At 37.1% G+C, this 22,562-nt stretch overlaps 1 long non-coding RNA gene across 1 annotated transcript; it reads right to left on the minus strand.

Moving 5' to 3' along the window:
* Positions 1 to 15,281: 15,281 nt before the first annotated feature.
* LOC110675762 lies at positions 15,282 to 16,464 on the minus strand. Its single transcript, XR_002499772.1, has 2 exons — positions 16,305 to 16,464; positions 15,282 to 15,462 (listed from the first exon to the last, which is right to left on the minus strand). It is a non-coding gene; the product is annotated as an uncharacterized LOC110675762 (long non-coding RNA).
* Positions 16,465 to 22,562: the final 6,098 nt, after the last annotated feature.

Here is a 22,562-nt window from a genome sequence, read left to right on the forward strand (position 1 = left end):
TTGTTAGGTAATAAATTAAGGTAGATAAACTATGTGGATCACCACGTCGTTTATTTGAATTAATCAGCTTCTAAAGTTAGAGACTACCGATTGAAAGACCAGCTCGCTGCGGTGAGGTTCTGATATATGACGCGCGACGCACAGGCAGCACGAAAGAAATGAAAGACTACGCTTGCTGCGATGAAAGGAAATGTTTTCGGATTGAAACGAAACAGTAGAGTTTCAATCGAAAGGGAAGATTGAGTCAGTCAGTTGGGGACTGAAAATGCTTTCAATGAGTTGAAAATGGGCAACCTTGCTTAAAAGACCTTTCAAGACAACTTTGAACAAACGTTCAGTTTTGTCGTCATAAGTAAACAAATTGTGCTTCTTCTCTTCAAGATATTTGAGAAGAAGTTCGTGATCTTTAAGTGTTTCCGGCAAAACGCGACAGTCTCCTTTCTTTGCGATTTGAAAGGAAACCTTGATTCCCCTGATGGAGTTCAAGATCTCCTGCCTAAATCCTCCAAATTCGAAACAACTGACCACGATAGGCGGCACTCTTTGCTTCCTCACTTGAATCAAAAAGCCTGGGCTAGAGGCTGCTTCGATTTGGTGTTCGGAAAATTTGTCTAGAGCATCGACACTGAAGAAGTCTGTAAGTCGCAGACGAAATAGGCCTATCTGTCAAGATAAGCAACACATATTAGAGTTTAAAGGTATTTGCTCACCTTAGTGATTTTAGTATTTTATTATTTTTTTTTTTTTGCAAAAAGTGAAGTGTTAAAGTTCATTTGTAGTTTTAAACATACTCTAATAATCCCTCCCAAAGTTTAATATAAAAAAGTGTAGTAGAGCATCGAACTGATTGCTCATTTCGATACAATTATTCATTTCACCCTTGGAAGAAAGTTCGCATTCCGGGGAAACGTCCTTTCTTCCATTCTTGCCACGTGTAGTGACAGTTTTAAAACCCACTTTTTTGGAAGGAACTAGTGAGTTCAGAGATTCACCCTTCCTTTTGTTTGTTGTTGATACCATGTTTAGTTAATTAACGAAAGAAGACGTGACCTTCGAGAGGTTTTTTCCCAAGACGGTGTCCAAGATGGATTACCACCGCTAGCTTTCGCCAACGGGTCCAACGAAAAATCGAAGACACGGGTCCAAACAAGGATCGTAAAGGGATCAATAGTAGAAAAATAGTACTGAAAAGTACTGTTTTAGTAACACTGAAAAGTACCGTTATTAATTTTAGCACTGAAAAGTACTGTTTTATTGCTTCAGGTAGTTTTTAAGAAAACTTCCAAGAGCAGTGAGAATTCGTGTACGCACAGCACGAAGGTACGATGCGCACAAAGATACTTCTCTCATTTACACAATCTCAGCCTCTGAGTAATATTTTTCGAACTTTTTTACACGAAAATGTTTGTAATAAATAGTGCTACAGGAAGAAGGTTTCTGGTTTTGAATTTAAAATTGTTTAAATGGTTTTAATCTAAAATAAATCAAAAATTACCCAAACATCGGTCCTTAAGAGGTCTATAGACTAAACCTGGGAGGGAGGCACAGATACTACACACGAATTAAAGAACAACGTTTGTTTGAACTGCAAGATAACTCCAGCTTGCCAACAACAATTCAGGCAGGCTTGGGGAAAATCGCTAGTTTTCCTTTGTTGTGCACTTTCGAGCTTTCCTGACAAACATGGAAAAAGGGCCACAGTTTTCTATGCACTAAATATTCATTTTCATTGAAAAAAGTAAAACGATGCGTTTTTCAATGCTTTATATTCAATCAGGTTGAAAGGTGTTCACGTGACATTACTTGCATTGTGTGTAGGAATTGATTTTCATTCAATTTTTGTTACTTTTGATGAAATGCAAAAATGCGTTTTAATCAGTTACGCGCTTTTTCCATGTTAGTCCAATGTTTGAGATCTGGGCTCACAGTGACACTTCGTGAAAGCGAAATTCCGGCTCACTATGACGTACATAAATTTTGTATTGGTTTCTCCCTCCCAGGACCCAACCATTGAATATTTTTAAAACTCATAGTCCACAAATGCCTGAAACTACTCATAGAAAAATATATAAGGTTGAGCAATATTATTTTTAAAATATTGTTTTTTTTTTTTCTGAGACACCCTACTCTTCACACAATTTGGTCTTGGTTCGCAGTGGCTCTGCTTGTGAATGACGACCAACCAAGCGACGGCGATGGGGATGACGAAGAAAAACCGCTGATTTCTGCCCTGTGATCCTCCACCCAGTAGTTTTCCTCTTTTGTAAGATTTTCCGATGTGATGGGACGGTGCTATTCATTCGTTGCGGCTGTCCTGGCGGTTCTACTCCGAATAAAAGACAATGACAAGCGACTGACAGGTTGGTGTACATGTTTTAGCTGTCTTGCTCAGACCCGTCGTTTTGAGTATTTCAGAAACAGGCCAATGAGGAGCTCGTTCTCCTAGGATTGAATAAGTGCCAATAAATTTAATTACTGCCATGATCTATAGTGTTATTCTACTGGCATAACAACTAGACGATATTAACGGAGATTATGAATACAATTATAACCAGTGATGGTAATGCATGCAAGCTTATGCAGAAGCCGGACAAGCTGACATCTTCCTTCGTCCCACAAGACGAAATGTCAAAGTTCATGTGTATGACAGACGAGAAACTTGCTGCTTGATATGCAAATAAGACAAGCTCTTTATCCTGATGGATCACCTTACTGACTTTGTGAGTAGGTAGAGGCTTTTCATGAGTTTGTTTGGAGGGGGCTTGTTCATGCAAACAAACCCTAATTGCTTCACTTCAACACCGACAAGCACACATCATGCCGTCTTCCGATAAGGCATCGTACAAACAACATTTTGCTTCTTAAAAGACCATCAATCTACTCAGCGGAAGCGATTCACGATGGGATAAGTAAGTGATGCAGTCTGATACACTATACACATTCGAGTTTGGTATCATGTTCATGCTTAGGCTGCGAAAGTTCTTCTTGTTATTGGTATTACTTCCACACTTCTTAAATCAAAAAGACCTTTTTCAAAAGTTTACTGATGGAAAAAGCAAGCTGATTAAACGATAGCTAGAAGCTTTTGCAGATTTTTTTCCAGTTTTAAAATTGAGGCAACCTTGGAGCTTTTCCTTTTTACAGGGAAATATACCAACTGAAAATGTTTGTTAAATATATTAACCAAGAATGGTAAGCTAATTTGGAAGTATTTTGATGCAAATGTAAAACGATAATGTATGTTCAATTCTACTCCCTCATCCATAGGATAGTTCGAAGTATATTAAATACACTCGTCAAATAACATGATTTCTCCTTCCAGCCAATCACTACTCAAAGCGGAATCTCTATTCAGAAGAAGATGTTATTGAGTTCTGCTTATGACATAGTAATAAAGCCGTAGAATATGTTAAATTCAAAGAGCCGACGAAGACACCACCCAGTAGAAAGGAAATGAGAATGCATCAAACAGCAACCCCTGATGGCGGCATCATGTTTTGTCGTTGTCGTCGTCTCTTTGCAGTTGTCAGTTTCATGTGCTGTCCCGGATTGAATAGCGAAAATAACTGACTAGTCAAGTCAAGAAGCTTGTTAACGTAGATGACGACGACGACGTGGTGACCGGCTTCTTTCTATATGGAACGGATATGAAAATATTAAAATTTTCGATACGATAACAGTAACGAATTGCACTAGCAGATGGGTTCTTGTTCCATCCAGTGAGTTATGTTCGATTATCCTGACGCATAATGATGTTGACCGAGAATATATGGAGACATGTTTGCACGAATCTTGACATTGATATGACACTCGCAGGAAATACTTGAAGTTTGATTAAGATATGCTCTTGAAAGAGAATGCATGTTGTGATTGATAGGGAAATACAACATGGTGGATCATTTCCCTCCATGTATCTTGCTGCTCAGAAAACTGCATAAATATTGATAAGCGTTTCATCCCAGCTATCCCGCTTTTAAGATTAATCTTGTGAAGAAAATTTCTTCAGTTGTTAACCAATTGATTATTTTTGCATTCGTATATCGTTTAGCAAATACAAAGATACTTTTTCCCCGAGAAGTCGAGAGAGTTTCCAAAGTTTTTCGAGTTTTCTAAGTTTATTTGATTTTAAGAATGATATGGCTTCCTTTACTTTACTGGTTGATAGAAAAAAACTAGTCATATCATATTTAATCAGAACTTATCATAAGAAGTCGGCGGTCGCTCGACAACGGACCAGATTATTTCCGTGCGGCAAATCCTCCAGAAATGCCGTGAGTACCAGGTCCCTACGTACTACCGTGTACAGCTATGGAAGATCATGGACGAGAACAGCTTTCCTGGGAAGCTCACCAGATTGATTAGAGCAACGATACACGGTGTGCAAAACTGCGAGAAGATTTCGGGCGAAAACTCCAATTCATTCGAGTCTCGGTGGGACTACGACAAGGCGAAGGACTTTCGTGTCTGTGAATCAATATTGCGCTGCAAAAATTGTCATTGGCATAGTAAGCTCTCAGTGAATAACTGTGGAAGTGCTCATAAGAACACTAAGCTGAGAAGCAGGCTCTGTCCCAGTGGGGACGTAACGCCAGAAAGAAGAAGAAGGTGTCACGCGGAGAGCCAGACTTAACAGTCGAGGCACGATTTTCATGAGATCCGGACAATTCTTCAAGGGCGATATGGATATTATGAGCATGAGCATAAATAACCGTATAATTCGTAGTTGTTACTCCGTGGGAATTAATGAATGGGCTTGGCTGCGATGTGCACAAATCGAGAGCTCGAATGTTAAAAGTCAATAACGGCGCCGGCCACGTCCTTACGGTCATAGGGGAAGGGAAGGAATATTATTTAGACAACCGTTGTTACTAGAGACCGAGTATGCCTCTGCATCTGCCCACAGTTGTCATGGAAAGGATATTGGGTTAGTGGGATAAGGTAAAGATATGGGAGTCACCAATAACTGGTGATGCGATTCGTGAAATAATTCGATCATCGCATTGTACGCCGAACAAGTGTTCATCACTCGCCCACGCAGGAGCAAGCGACGTGATCAATAGATCAAACACTACTAACTACTACGATACGAGGAGGTTTTTCATTCCAGTACTCGAACAACGCGCGACATGTTTGATTCTGACCTCAACGCCCGCCCTCGCAGGAGCAGGCGTCAAGGTCGAAGGATCAAGCACAACTATTCAAGGACGACATTGATATTATTGGGAGAACATTTGAAACGGTGGCAGATTTTTTCACCCGCCTGAGACGCGAAGCAACAAGAGTCGGGCTAATGGTAAATGCGTCGAGACAAAGTACAGGCTGGTGGCCAGAACTGAGTGCGACGGGGCCGCCTAGGAAGCAGTGTCACGATAGACCGGGATACCTTCGAGGTGGTGGACAAGTTCGTCAACCTCGGATCCTTGCTGACGGCTTACAACATTGTTAGTTGGGAAATATGGAGGCCATCATCAGTGAAAGTTGGGTCTACTATGACCTCCACAAGAAGCTGCGGTTAAGAAAGATTCACACCCGCACTAAATGTACCATGTACAAAATGCTCATAAGACCGGTAGTCCTCTACGGGCATGAGACGTGGACTATGCTCGAGGAAGACTTGCAAACCTTTGGTGATCTTTGGTGGTCTTTATGAGAACGGTGTGTGGAGGCGAAGAATGAACCACAAGCTCGCCCAACTCTACGACGAACCCAGTATCCTGAAGGTGGCTAAAGCTGGAAGGATACGCTGGGCAGGGCATGTTGCAAGAATGCCGGACAACAGCCTTGTAAAGATGGTGTTCGCTACGAATCTGGTCGGAACAAGAAGGCGTTGGGCGCAGCGAGCTAGGTGGGTTCACCAGGTGCACCAGGACTTGGCGAGCGTGAATCGCAGTTGAGGATGGAGAAATGCGGCCATGAACCCAGTCCTGTCGTCCTGGTTAGTCGCGCTTAGTAGACGACTAAGAAGCTTTCCCCATTTATTTTTTTAAGTTTTGCCTATATTAAAAAGAAATATGTTTTTAAATACATTTTTGCAAGATCAAATGCTTTCTAACGCCATCAAGGACATCAACCGAAATTTCCAAGCTGTATCAACCTCCACCTCCTTCCCTCATTTATCTGACGTGGATCACTGCATGTTCATATACGGTTTAACTCCATGTAAAACATTAAGCAAAATTCCCAAACTGTAACAGCACCCCGTAGTATTTTGACCTTATCTCACATAGATCATTGTGAGGTCAATAATATGTCAACGCCTTGTAGAACATTAATCTTAATTTTCGTGCTGTATCAACGTCCTGATCAGTTTTGACCTTTTCTTACGTGAATTTTCACGATGTCATGAGTCTATTAACGCCAATTAGGACATCAATCTAAATTTCATAACTGTATCAGCGTCCTTAAGTAAGTTTTTTTTTTCTTACGTAGATCTTCGCGAGGTCAAACATATATTGACGATCTGTGTAGAGCGCTCTCTTGGCTTATAAAGCGCCTTTCAAAAAAAAATTACGACTTAGTAGCTCAAATTTTACGACGACAGGGCTGCATGGACTGAGTGAATTGGCGAAATATTGTTGGCGAGGTTTAATCAAGTTAATTGATGCAAAACCAAATGAATAAACATAATTATCTCGCAAAGGTTTAATTGGACAAAACTCCTTGTACATATCAAACTACGGTATTTGCAATACGTTGAATAATTTTCTGGAGTACATTAGAGAGGTTTTAATTATCGCATTAAAGAGGTTTTGTTTATATCAGTCCTTAGAAAAAAAAAATCACTATTAATATGTTGAGTCTACCAGATTCAACATTTTGTTGTTTCTCGTTCCGTCGCATGATAAAAAATCTTTTCATATTCATAAAAGCAACACATGAAAAAAGCAAATTCTAGGAGTTTTGAAATTGCTGCATTCATATACTTATGATTCCTAATTCCTGAAAATCTATCAATGTTTTTGTCAATGTTCCTAATTTATACCGCCAATATATTCACGGTAAAATTTTACAGTACTACCTACAGTTAAAAATAGTCACCCTAAACCAGTTTATTTAAAATTTCTGTAAGTAAGCAAAAATAGGTTCCTACATTAATCAGTTTGCCGTAGTATCAAGAAACTTCATGAAGTTCATGCAAAACATTTCTTCGTTGTTAAATACGAGTACCTCCAGTAAAAATTCCATCCGTATAAACGTCAATCATTGTCGATAATAAAAGACGAAGAAATATGAATAATATTTTTGTAGTAAATTCTACAAAACCACCCAAGCTTTCATGTGATGTCAAGAATTTCGCAAATGGTTTTAGAAATTATTCGTCGGATTTTAAAATTCACAACAGTGTTTTTCCTTAATTCAATTTAAGCTGAAATCATCCAAAGAAAATTTTTCAGAAGTTCTTTTACAAGTTTTTTGTATGTTTTGATTTATATCTCTAGTATTAATTTGATATGCATAGAGAGCGATCCGTAGAGTAATTTGTAAACAAATCTCTAATAATATCATTGAGGAATTCCTGGAGTTGTTTTTGAGCCAAATGTGGGCTGTGAATACATTTATGGAAGAATCTCTGGGCTAACATTCGGAATACTTGACGGCATAATATTTTGAAACTTTATAAGGAATGTTTTTTTTTAATTTCCTCAGGTTGGCATTTTTTAGAAATTTTAAAAATATTATATAAAAGAAAGAATTTAGAAAATAAGCGGGGAGAAATATCAAATTGAATAAACATGACTGTTTATGGAAATCATGTGGAATTTTAGGAGGAATCCCTTAAGTAACCTGGAAGAATAGTTGACTTTTTGTTTCAGTAGAGAATTCTTGAAAAAAAATCCAAGAGTTTTTTTTTCAGAAACGTTTGTTGAAGGCATATGAAGAAAATTTTTAGGATGAATATCGAAGGCAAAGTTAGAAAAACTGTTGGTGCACTCTCTGAAGAATTTGTGGAAAGAATCCTAGCTTGGTGATCTTGAAAACAGTTTTGGTGAGACAGAATTTTTTTACCAATTTCTTTGAGAAATCCTCAGTCATTTAAGAAAATCCTGAAAAAAATCATCAATGATATTTTGAACTAGCGATTGGAATTCATGTGTGATTAACACGTAGAGGACCTTCATTGATAAATGTTTAACTTGTTTTAAATACTTATTTAAGAAATTTTTTAAGCAATTAAGGAACTCTTTGAGTAATTTTCTGGTAATATCAGAAAGCCTAAATAAACTCCATAAAAAAAATCTGTTGAATAATAACTACTAATCCCGGGAATGATTTTCTGTGGGAATCTTAGAAGTAGAGCGTCCATTCCGGGACATTCCGGGACAAAAAATCCCGAGATTGGAAAAATTCGTGATCTCCCGTTTCGCATTCGTATATCGTGTGGCAGGTACAATGATACTCTATGCCCAGGGAAGTCATGGAAATTTCCATAAAGAAAAGATCCTGGACCGACCGGTAATCGAACCCAGACACCTCCAGCATGGCTTTGCTTTGTAGCCGCGGACTCTAACTACTCGGCTAAAGAAGGTCCCGGGATTCCCGAAGTTGTGTGGAAAATTTGATGAAAACTAGTAATTTATAACGCACAACAATGGCTAGGACTCAAACTTTTGTTCGATGAAATATAAAAGCATCATTGAAGAATGAGTATGAGTATAATAAATGAGTAATTATGTTCATGAGTATGTTAAATTACCATATGGGTAAACATACTTTTATAAGTCTAGTTGCAAAGGTCTTCAATCGCGTTTCTTTACAACATTAGTCTTTCGTCTTTTAAATGGCCAATCTGAAAATACACCTAATATCCTCATTTTCAATAATTAACCTTTATTATGATCCACTACAGTACCTTCGATGATTTTAAAATGTTTAGCTTGTATTTAGAAGAATTTTAAATATTCTGGATAAATTGGGAATTAAATGTTTTGCATACTTTCATTTATGTATTGACTTATATAAATAAAAATAAATTGGTATTTGTATGTCACGATTTGGCTTTAGATGGGATCAACGGAATCAAATGATTCTTTCGTCGTTTTATTTCTCAAGGGTTACGTTGTATTTATGTGAACATATAGTTTTGAAAAAAAAAATCTGGAAAGTATGGTAATATGAGTAAAAATAAAGCTGTACTTTGTGTAGGACTTCACAGTTTTATAAAACGGCCTACTCGGTGACAATACAACGTTTGCCTATTCAACTACAGTCGCCTCTCCACATCTCGATATCGAAGGGACCATCGAGATAGGGAGAGATCAAGACAAAGAACATTAATTTAATTAACACTAGATTGAAAATCTCTCCGTTACTAGGAAAATGATAAACAAACAAACTTCATTTCGAGTTTCCAAATTGTTCTGAATCGCTTAAATCAGGTCTAGTAACCTTTGATAATATTCATATCGACATATAGAGAGAAAATTGGGAACGAAAAATCAACAGAATTACATCGACATATGGAGATATCGAGATAAGGAGGATATCGAGATATGGAGAGAGAAATCGTATGCAGAATGAAGGGACCGAAGCAATCATCGACATAGGGAGAGATATCGAGATGTAGAACATCGAGATGTGGAGAGTCGACTGTAGTTAATAATATAAAATTTGCAATCATTCCCAACATATCCGTGATCTGCCATGGTAAGCTTTGATTTTTGTTAAGTAACTCCATAAGAATAAATTCCTTGTAATAGAATTTTATATTTGAGCTATTTTTTTTGAAAAACAAAAACTTTTAAATTGAATTGTAAACGTCTTGTAAAGTCAAAGTTTTACATCCTCTTCAACGAAAATGCAAGTTCTATTGAAAATCTTAGAAATTCCGGGATCCCTGGATTTTCCGGAACAAGCATAAATTTTTATCCCGAGTCCCGGGACAAGTCCCAAAAAAGATCAGGGAAGAATTATAGGGAAGTACAAGGGATATTCCTCGTTATTTTTTTGCAGGAAATCTTAAAGGATGTTTTTACTGGATTGGACAAAGAATGAATATTTTCCGTAGTGAAAATTGAAATTTGCATGCATCACTGGTGTGCAGCGGTATGAGACAAAATTGCGACAGACATTACTTCAGTAAACCAAGAATTTGAAGTGCCTTCTTTAGGTCCCCTCCAAAAAAAAATATCATAGTTACGCCAATGCTGCTTTTACCAATCAGTTCGCCTTCCTGTATGTGCTTGCATACCTAAACAATTGTCGCGTATTTTTCAGAAGCACCAATAAAATCCTGTTGTTATGTACGGATACTATCTATTATCTCCATCCAGTAATCGGTGGCGCAGGGAAAAAGGTTCTCATTTATGAATCGATACTTTTGCAAAGTTACTCAGTAATTTATTCATTTTTCATCAGTTGTTGTCCATTGTCATGGATATGTTTTACCCCTTGCAACTTATTCGATACATGTCCCAATATTTGTTCATACGCGTACGAATGCAATCGATTGGATAGGTTTGTGTCGCGTTGCTCACTTCTTGTTACCACCCATAGATAACGTAACATTTTAGTGAGAGCAATAATTTTGTGAGATTTGAATTGCAACAAATAAAGCGCTGAATACGGGTAAGGTTGTTAGGTATAATGAAGAAATTGATACGTTTTGTATTGTCGATCCCTCATTACTCAACGCTGTTCGTCCTTGGAGCACTTGGTCGATTAGTGCAATGGGATGCTTGTTTATTTAAATTGTATTTGATCGGTCAATACACACAACGAACTTGAGAATAGTATAGCAAGTGTGGGGCAAAAACAGGCACCATCACGGTTAGGCTTCCTGCGAATGAATTGCCCTTTGAAGTAAACTCCATGCTACACAACGGACTAGCATGCAATGACCAAGAATACAGTGGACCAACTTTCTCATTTTTCGTGCTGGAGTGGGAATTGAACTCACAAGGCGCCACTGACAACTTATTAACTTCCATTCGTAGGACTTTGTAAACTATTATCAAACAAACTTCGTGAAGCTCAAGCAACTGGATTCGTTTTTCGCGTCGCCGAAGTGGAAGTTTTTTATTTGGTTTCACGTTTTGCTGAGCAGTGCTTTGCGAAGGCCCAAGCCTAATACAGTCAAACCTCCGTGAGTCGATATCTGCAGGGACCATCGACTCATGGAAGCTTCACTGTAGTTCGTTTTCGTGCGCCATCGGAATAAATTTTCATTCCAGTTATTGCGTACCGTAATCCGGGGTAACATTGATCAGCGGGGTAACATTGATCGGTATGATCCTTCTCGTAAAAAGTTAAAATCATCATTTATTGATGAAATATTTTCAAAGCATGAATGATGCCTCTCTTTCTTACATTCATAAGCTAATAAAAATTGAGGTTTTTGTGAAAATTGCATTTCATTCATGCGTAAATTTATCAACATTTTGAATTAATGATTTTTATCTTTATGGATTACACTGCCAAAGATTCATGTCTCACACAAGTTCTGCAAATGGTATGAACAAGGAAAATGTGATTGTTACTAGAAATGGCCTCGCCGAAAACGATTCCGTTGTCAAATCCTTCATAATTTTAGTCAATTAAGCAACATTAACGAACTACTATTGGGAATTCAGAATTTCCTTAGGAAATTGCCTACCTTTAGGCGTATTGCACGGTTCAAAGTGATTTTATTTTTGAAATAACTCAAAAAGTAAATGACTTGTAAGAGTTTGGTCTTCATATTCGGCTTCAGGGGCCATGATTTAAGTAAGCAACGACATTTTCAATATTACCGAACGTTGTTTACATGGGTGATCAATGTTACCCTATATCAGCTAAATCAAAATATCACTTGAAACATTTATTTAAACATACTTAAATCTTTTGTAAATCAAAATGCAGTATATGGTCACGAGCGGTGGGTGCCAGTACTTGTTTTAAAAATATAAAACCTGCGACATTTGCATTTTCAAATAAAAAATTTAAAAAACATCCCAAAAACTGATCAATGTTACCCTGGATTACTGTACCAACTGGTGAGCTCGTTTCATTCGATAACTCAAATTTGTATAGTGGCAATGAAACATTTATTCATTTTTAGGAATTGACAATGACGCCGTTATTGACATAACTAAGTTTGGAATCCTCAAAATTGGATATTGAAGATGGTATGCTCCGTTTGCTACTCTTAAGCTTCTTATGTTTGTTCCCTGTGAAATTTTGATTTTTCTGGTCAATCACGGAGTAGCAACTGCAAATTGTACGGCCATCAATGTTTATGCTTATTCTAGACCTATTGTTAGGTGCAATAGAACTGCACAGAATGTTATATGAATATGATAAATGTAGCACATATTATATGACATATGATTACTAAGAATTAAAATAATTTAAAACTGGATTGTCAATACAAAAAATGTGCTTCATGTACATTTTCACAGTTCAAATGACACCGACATTTGTACCCCATCGCTAGACAATAATTCCGGTCGTAAATTTACCTCTCCGTGAATTTCAATTGTTTCATATTTATGTTTATTGGTTTAATTGAATTTTATTTGCTCTGGATTTGGCTGCTGCATCTCGTCGTCCACAGCTGCGGTAAACTTTCCGCTGCAACAGCTTTTACTCCGGTGGGGATTGGATCCGAATGAACATAGCTCCGGCTCCGATAAACCTTCTCAGGTGGCGTCATTTGATTCGAAGAGACTGCGCTCCTATCAGTTCCGTTTCGGTTGGATGGTATTGATCGAGCATGTGCAATTCATTATCGGGTTATATGTATGAGTGTAGCTCGGAGCATTTTGACTGCGATTGGTTTTCCGGGAAATGCATGGAACATTGTTTTATGAAGCATCGATTTACGGTCGACATAATGGCATATAATCTGCGCTGGGGCAAATTGATTTATGTGTCGCGAATTGCTTGCTGTACTGATGAATGTAGCTCAGGGAGTGTATCGTAACTATACATTGCAATGTATAGAATTAATTTATCAAGCCTTTCAGAAATTGGAAGAAATTTTGGAAACTAAACACTCTTTTTTCACAAAAAATCTTTTGCACTTCAATCTTCGCGTCCCATTACCTGCTTGCAATTGTTTCACGCTTAGCTAATTTGTAAATTCGAATAAATTTCCGCAAAAATAGTTCTCAACCATAAAAGAAGCAGCATTTCGATAATGTAAAATTTAAGAAAAGCGTAATTTTGGAATACTCTAGTAGTATATTACATATGGTGTAGTCAAATAGTCTATGTTAATGAAATTTTGAACTGTATTCTAATAACATTTTAAGACTTAAGTTTTGTCTATAAGCTGCAAATTGTTCAGCATGTCATGAATTTTATTTTAAAGCAATTCCTTGTGATAGTAAGCATAAACATATGTCCGAAATTGCCAATAAGACTCTGCTTTGTAAGTTTTATAAATAGTAAATAATATGTTTACCTATGGCTTAATTTGATACAAGTTCAGTGGCCATCTTTTTTGATCTTTGTGGTACACTTGCCCCAAAGTGCGAAAAAAATGATGCTTTGGATGATATTGATCAGCTCAAATACTGCTACTTCTAGGGCTTCTTTTCATTTTAAGTGACACAGCCTTTATGAGAAGGTGAAAAACTTACATCGTGATACATAATTGTCGAGTTTGAAATGCTTTGAACAAAGGGAGAGAACGAATTATTTAAGGTGGCACATTTGCCACTAATAATGCTTCAACTTTTTTTAACAGATGCCTTTGAGTTATTTAAGTAATTTTACTCAGAATTGTACCATGGTTTCTTTCTGCGATATAATCAACAGCTTTTCAGAAATCGATTCATATTTTTTTCAAGTATTTCTTCAAAATGTCCTTCAAATGTTTATCTTAAAATTTACTTTTTATTTCCATTAGGTTAAAATATTTGTGGTTATTTTTTAAGGAACTTGTCGTTATTTATTTATGGGTTCCATCAAGGATTTTTCCATCGATTTCTTTGCTGGAGATTCTCAATGCATCAGAAACTGTAAAATACTTCGAGTATTGCTTCCACAAAATCTTCTTTTAATTATGAAGGTTATACATTATTTCGCAATTAACACCAACAAAGTAATCCACATAGCCGTAGTGGTTAGCGCGCAGCTTTTCAAATAAACCAAGCTGAGGGTCGTGACCCACGACTCCCGAATCCCGTCGAGGATCTTTTCGTAGAGGAAATTTTCACGACTTCCCAGTGCATAGAGTATCCCCATGTCTGCCATAAAACATGGCAAAATAGTCAATTGGCAAAAAATATTCTCAGTTAACAACTGTTGAAAAGCTCAAAGAACACTAAGCTGAAGAGCATGCTTTGTCCCACTTGAAAGAAGAACACCAACAACTAGTCCAACAAATTTCTCATTTTAATTTCTTTCGATAATATTTACAGAATTTCTTCAGAATGTCGACTAAAAATGTCTACATATTGTTCTCAAAAACTATTCTCAAATTCATCCAGGAGTTTATTGAGATATTCCTTCTAGAAAAGCTTCGAAAATTCTTTCAAGAACTTATCCAACGATTTGTCCAGATGTTTTCACACAATATCCCCTGCAGAAATTTGTGAAATCCAATAAGTTTTTGCTGAGAAATTGCTTCTGGATCCTGCAGATGAAACTTTGAGATATTCCTAAATAAATGATATTCCAACTCGAAGGAAGTATTGGATGAGGTCTATAAAGGAAACTTGGCTGCCTGAAAAAAATATTACATTAGAGGAACCTTCGATTAAATATTTGGATTATTCTCCAAAAAAAACTCAAAATGGCTTTAGGAACTTTCGAAAATGTTTGAAAAAGTCTTATTTTTTTTATCGAGATCCCAGAGAAACGCCTAGTGGAATTCTTTGAGTCGCATTAAATTTTCAATTGTATGTAAAACCTCAAGTTATTCATTGAATAATTCGAGAAGCTAAGTTCTGAAAAAGGACACGGAAAAACCCTCCAAATTCCAGTTATCTTAGATATTTTGCAAACTTTCTTGAAGCAGAGGCGTCTCGTCAGCCTGTTCAACCCATTTATATAACAGGCAGAACATTTGAATCAAAATTGTGCAGAAATTCAAAAACAACAAAGCAAATTCAACACAGAATCTTAAAATGGCATGAGGGTTTTCAATAAAGTGCTGGTTCTTATGCACTAGATGGAAAAAAGGATGGCAATCTTGATGGCAATTCTCCCAAGACGCAAAGATCGTTCCCGTCGTATGCATCCATCAGGAAAATAGCTCGCTTGATATTCACAGCAGGATCGGGGTGCAGTTCAAAAGCTGAGGACAGAAAACGCTACCTGTTCTACTCCCTCTGTTAAACCAAATCCCATATAACTAATGTCGTTTTCGATTATTCCCGACGGTGCACCGTGCGAGTGTAACAATTGACACCGGAAAATAGAACGGTTTCGGTGCAATATTTTGACAGCGTATGATAGTATTAGTGAAGGCGTCAATCAAAACAAAATGTCATTCTTCAAACAGATAGAACAGCTGTTTCTGTTATTCATGATTTGCTGTAAGGGATTCGGAAACATTAGATTCGTTCGGGTTTTGGATAGTTTGTTAATGGTGTTTACAACCATGGCTGAATGTAAAATGTTTAAATAAATGTTTGGCATATGAACATTAATTTATTTTTCCTGAGAATTGATACCATGAATATATGCTAAAAAATCAGAATTTTCATATTTCAATACTGTAAGGACTTATTTAATTTCATCGATCCTCTCTCTGGCTAATAATTTCGCCAAAACTCATACTTCCGCAATGTTTCTAGCTCACGATGCAAAAGCTGATTTTTTTTTGTAATAAGGCGAAGAGAGCAACGGAAATCAATCATCATTAGAATTTAATTCTATTGGAAAATCAATGTCGATTACTCGTCAATATTTTTGAAAAACATAGAACCAGAGATTTTGAATTCCGTGCTTAAGATACGGGAACACACAGCTCCAGCCGCTGCTTATTCTATTTTGTTGGCATCCATGAGCAAATTTCGGAAAATTTGACCGAACTAAAGTGTTTTTAATGTATTACTGTAGTACTGGTTACATGCAATCCAAACATCTGAGAGAAGCCTTCCTTTCTTTAATATAAGCCGTAAAAGCTTCTACTGATGAAACATACTCAGTATATCTTATTACTCTTATAAAACCTGTATTTATTGTAGCATTAGTAAATACTAAGAATATTCAATTTCGAAATAAATACATTTTATCTGCGTAGTCGAAAATGAGCGCAAATGAAGATCTTGCTTGTTCGTTACCGAAAACAACAAAATCTACCAAAACGACCAAAACAAGAACACCACTGACAGTTAAGAACCATACATGTATTGGTAAAAAGAGTGCATTACCTGCTACACCCAGCTCGATCAGGGTGTAGGATTTTCTGCACCGGTGGCAATCGAGTGTAAAAACGGTGTGCTACCTGCGGAATAAAAGAACGGTTTGGGTGCAACTTTTGCTACACCGGTGGGAAAACGGTGCAGGCGGTGCAAATAAAGAAAAACGACATAAGCTCCCACATCCATACACAGCTTAGTAATACGTATACGCTCTAAAGCATACATGTGTGGAACCAACCTGTTCTACGAATAAATTGAACGTTTTCGTCGTGCACGCTAAAAAGATTCCTAATAAAATATATTTTGTTCGAAACAGATCGAACTCTCTTCACCAAATTAAAAGGATATACATATTATAGTTTGAGATAATCAAAATTATAAAAATTAAAGGCATGCGATATGCGGAAATATTATTCATCCATTGTTGACTATATAGCAAATTCTGAGCTTTATTGTAATATGGAAAATTGTTAGAGTGTAAAGCATACAAAGGTGATGCAAACTTTCATGCAATACGACGTCGGTTTCTCTCGTTTCTCTCAAGACGTTCAACCAGCCGCTTGGACAGGCTGAGGAAGATGATAAAAGCTCAGGAAGAATGTATTTCAATGAAATTTAATAGGGTAGCGCAATTTTTGTTGTACACTGCTCCGATCGACATTTTTTTATAATATTTAATGCCCCTTTATTTATTTTCTCTAAAGATTATTGAGAGATCTATTTTGTTATTGAAGAAGGATTAACAAACAAAATTGTGCGCTTTGATTTTTTATCATATATTCTTAAATTTTCGAAATACACAGTACTCTACATATTCATATAAGTATAAGTTGCAATGCTTGAGGAATGAGAAACATATATTTGAGAGTAGGGAAAAAATTTGAAACAGGTAAAATAAATGAGTCCTGTACATAACACTGAAGACGGCTTTATAGTTGAGGACGAAATGCGCGTATCTGTCAAATAATAAAAATGAAAAACCGAATGTTGTACTATACCATTTAATTCCACTAAAGTTTGTATGCCAAACGGGGTACAATCATATACATTATGTCAGATTCTGCACTGGCACTGTTAGTGACTTCAAGTCACATGACAAAACAAGATGAATCGCATCTTTTCATAAAGGATGTGCAGATCAAAGCGAACGTCTGACAGTTAGTGCACTTGTACACTAAGAGGTGCTGTTCACTAGAAGCAATATCTAAGATGACATAAATCGCTTAGCTTGCATTTTGCGAGATGTCTACAGCGTAGAGTAAATAGTATGTTGAAGTGAACAAGCTACGAACAATAAGAGAAACAGCAAAAAAAAACCTTCACTCAACAGACAGAATAACAAAAGTGTTTCATTTCATAGCAAGCTTTTCCCTTTTTCAACATACATATTTCCGCTTGAGTTCATTAGAATCACTCAGGAAGACTTTCCTTCCATTAAAAATGACCAAGTATACTCCCGAAATTAGCACTATGGTTGGAAAATTGCAAAATCCGTTATAGCCCTCCCCCACCATTCCTCCCTGGCTAAGACCAAACGCAAGCCAAATGGAGCAATTAAAAGAAAACTTTCTCCAGTCATGCTTCGGTCATGGTCATGGTCGGATGCGGGGGAAATATTATCATGCCCTAGTAAAAAGGATAAACATCATTATTCAAACACAGCCCATTCTGAACAAGCAATAATTTATTGGGTATAAATTAGAAACAAATAACATCAACCGTAAAAAACAGCTTTTAGGAATTAAACATTTTTCAAGAATAAACAGAGAAATTACACTACAATATTACGAATTTTCCAAAGAAAAGTAAAAAGAGTTGGAATCTTAGAAGTGGAATTCGGCAGTTTTCATTTCCAACGTTTTTGAATAAGTTATACTTATTTTTGTTTTATTCGAATTTCAAAGCGCTTAGTTTCAATTTTTCATTGGACATTTGTGATTATTTAGAACCAATTTTATTTTTTTTCTGAAATATTTTGTATTTTCAATTCTAAATTTCCACTCTTATTGCTTTATTCATTTTTATTGCTAAATTTTTTCAAACTGCTACTATTGTCTAATTATTTTATTGGTCACTTTTCGACAAAAACACAGAGTGTTCCCCTTCTTTAAATTTTCATTGATGTATCTGCTGACGGATGCTGGCAATGTTGTCCGTGCGGTTCACCACGGATGCAGATGATGACGATTGCGCGCGCCTTCTGTTAGCCGCTCATTTGTTTCAATCAAGCCAAACGCAACTCCCCGGAGGGACCACGTTTTTGGGACAGTAAAAATGAAATAACGACTTTCACGACCGGGCACGGTTGGTTGAGCTTTGTCCGTGTTCCACACTAAGTGAGTGAGCAGTAGGGTGCGACTTGTTTTTCGAAAGTTCACAAAATTGAAAGCTCTCTTGAATTCTAATCACAGAGCTATGTGAACTTCACAAAGGTAATATTTTATAACTAAAAATTTAACCTTCAAGTCTCTTGCTCCTCCTCTGAACCTCAACATTTTTCTCAAATATTGAAGCGTCCCTTTCCAAGAGATTTTATTTCAGAAGAGTACACGATCTGTTGATTTTGAGAACCGTCAAAAAAAAAGCCATACCCTAGTAAGCAGCCCGTTTGGTTTACCGGTTTCTTCCCAAAAGATTACTGGAATGAGTATCGCGTTGATTTGGGGTTTTATTTCTCGCAATGACTTGCCTTTGGAACAGCCCCAAATGGCAGTTTCACGGCGTTTGCTATGGATGAACGGAAGTTTTAATGGCGGAGTGGGCTGTTCACGAACTATGTAATGATTTTCAAATTGTCTTTCAGCATTTACTGGGTAATCCACCGTAAACCTAAAACAATTCAGATGATTGCTTTATCTTGTTGCCCTACTCGTTACTTTCATCGTGTGTTTTTTTTTTCAATGAAAATTACAAACAATTTCATGATGCATACGACATTACGTAATTGATATATAGTTATCTGAAAAACAGTTTAATAAAATGTTATCATTCAAAAGAATATATTCGTGTAATTTTCGAATATCCCTCAACGAAAAACTGAAAAAAGGGGACAACGCTAGGTATTATGTTCCGTGTAAAAGTTTATGGTGAAAGAATTAATTTTTATGCATCCGTTTGCCCACCTAACCTTTTTATACAGCACGATTCACTTGTATGTAGTGAAGCGCATTTTCAAAAGCATAACGATAGGTGTTAATTGATAGATGGCGTGACAGAGCTAATGGTAGTGTAGTCGAAGAAGTTGGTAATGAGCAGTAATGAAAACCATTCAGTGCGTATCGTACACTAATTATTTCTGCTCTCGGAAGTTTTGAAATTACCAAAATCAATTAAACAGTACTTCTCATTGCTACAAAATAGTATTCATCAGTGCTTCTCTCAACACCTTCTTCTTCTTGCCATTACGTCCTAACTGGGACAGCTTCTCAGCTTAGTGTTTTTATGAGCACTTCCACAGTTATTAACTGACAGCTTTCTTTGTCAAAGATGCCATTTTGGCATTCGTATATCGTGTGGCAGGTACGATGATACTGTATGCCTAGGGAGGCAAGTGAATTTCCATTACGAAAAGATCCTGGACCGACCGGGAATCGATTCCACATACCTTCAGCATGGATGTGCTTTTTAGCCGCGGACTTTAACCACTCGACTAAGAAGGCCCTATCTTGTTTAGGCCTGTGCATTCGATTTTTCGTTGGACTCGTTAGCGACAGCTAGCGGTGGTAATCCTTCTTGGACACTGTCTTCGGGAAAAATAAACCTCTCAGAAGATCAATTCTTCTTTCTTTTATTCACCAAACATAAACGAAACCACGGACAAAAAGAAGGGTGAATCTCTGAATTCACATCTTCCTTCTAAAAAAGTGGCGTTTTAAACTGTCACTAAACGTGGCAAAAATAGAATATAGAACATTTCTCCGGAATACGCGCTTTCTTCCAATGGTGATTAATGTTGATAATTGCTTCAAAATGAGCATTAAGTTCGATGCTTTAGAAAAAAATTCGAACGCATAATCGAAGCAGTCTCTAGCTCAGGCTCTTTGATTCAAGTGAGGAAACAAAGAGTGCCGCCTATCATGATCAGTTGTTCCGAATTTGGAGAATTCAGGCAGGAGATCTTGAACTCCATTAGGGTAATCTAGGTTTCCTTCCAAATCGCAAAGAAAGGAGACTGTCGTGTTTTGCCGGAAACTTTAAAGATCGCGAACTTCTTCTCGAATATCTTGAAAGGAAAAACCCCATTTTTTATTTATGACGACAAAACTGAACGTTTGTTGAAAGTTCTTTTGAAAGGTCTCTCAAGTGACTATAAGTCACCTGAAGAGATCAAACATGGAAAAATATTTACTTGGTTTTTCCCCAGTCCGAGTAATCATTATGAAAAAGAGAACCCAATCTGAAATTCGTCGGAGAGGGCTTTCTCAAGAATATTATATAGTTCACTACAAGTAAAGTAATCTAAATAATATTGACACATGTGACATGGGAACAGTTCCAAAATTCTGGAGGAAATTTCCAGAACCCCACTCAGAGCCGTCGTGGCCAAAAGTGGGGTTATGGAACAAAACATTATCACATGGATGCTAAATGCATGAATTGTGGAGGTTCTTCCCGCGCTAAGCACATCTGTCCTGTGAAGGAAGATACCAAAAAGCTTGTAAGCGCAAGTTGCCGGGGCAGTCATAAGTCAAACTTTTGGGATTGCTCTTCGCGTAGGTGAGTCGTCGAGGCTTGTGCCAGACAGATCAACGGTCATGTTTTTCGTGTGTGGGATTCCGCTGGTGACGTATCGAACAATGCTCATTTTTCAGTTAACGATTGCTTGATCTATCTATATAAATAAAAATGGAGTGGTGTTTGTATGTCACGAAATGGCTTGAGAACGGACTATTGGATTTTGAAATTTATCATATAGATATGATCCTGAAGTGTTCCGACGTGTTTGTGTGTATAAAAAAACTCAAGATGTTCACAGGAAAGTTAGGAAAAACGGGAGCGAACGGAACTGTCTGTTTTGTATGGGACGGCCATGACGTTTTTCAACAGCCTACTTGATGGCAAGACGAAGTTAATAATACTCGTCAGGAAAATTATACAGAGGGGGACCAAAATCCGTACGCTTCATACAAATTGTATTCGATCCCGCACGGTAATCATGCTCATTCACAAACTAATTTTATTCCGTCGGGTAGCCGTTCGAATCTTTTTATTTTGAATGGATCTACCCAATGAAAATCCTTCGCCGATATCGCAGTAGGTAGTTTAAACTCCTTTCCTTTTCATTCTATTAGTAACCGTTCTATATGTTTTAAATCAAAGGAAAAAATAAACTGCCACCACGGGAAACCTGTATTCCGCCTCTTTATCAACCGAAAATCATCAGATAATGTACCGAGGATAGACAAAATTTTGCCTTAATTCAAATGCTTATAACTTTATGAAAAATGGATGAAATTGGATGCAACTGCTCGGTCATGCATATTAGCCACTGGACACCGGAGATGTTCCGGATTTTCCGAGGTCGTGTCCAAATGGCTTTTTTTTCTGTCGCTTGTATTTTTGTGTGGTATAAAGTTGCATAGATGTTCTCGGTATATGTAGGCACTCCTACGAGGTTGATTTCGAATCCTACCATAATATTGGATAGTTTTCGAGATGTTCATTTCTTTCTTTCTCCTAACCAGTTATTATATGCCAATTGTTGTGTTTCTACCGCTACACTGTTATTGGTTTGGACATGAATTTTGGGTTTTGACTGACAGCTGAAAGCGGATTTGACATTTTGTGGAATGTCTGTCTAATTTCTAAGATTAGAATTGCTTGTTGGAATCTGTTGATGATTCGATCATCCTTATTTATGCAGGGACCGTTTTCAGCTAACAACTCGTAGACACATTTGATTAAATTAATTATGTGCCTTGGAAAAACACCTTGTCGGCGACACTGTACTACGAATGATTTTCGGTTGATGAGATTTACTAGTTTTTTTGTTGTTTGACGAGTACGATTTCAGAGTTTTAGTCGCATTGGGTGCAAAGTTTTGGTCAATGTACCGGAAAAAAGGAGTTCTGTACATCTGTCATTACTGTGTTTTCTGCTGAGAGTTCGACTGTATTTTCCATGATTATAGAAATATCGGCAACGCAGTCTTACATGTTTTTCTTCTTCCAAAAACCCTTCTACGATTTATTTGGTCTTAATCAACTCTAGTTACCTTTGTAGCTAACTGATTACTAATGCAGGTTTTGATTCTGATCATGTTCTTGT

Source organism: Aedes aegypti, chromosome 2 (assembly GCF_002204515.2).
Source record: "Aedes aegypti strain LVP_AGWG chromosome 2, AaegL5.0 Primary Assembly, whole genome shotgun sequence".
NCBI lineage: Eukaryota > Metazoa > Arthropoda > Insecta > Diptera > Culicidae > Aedes > Aedes aegypti.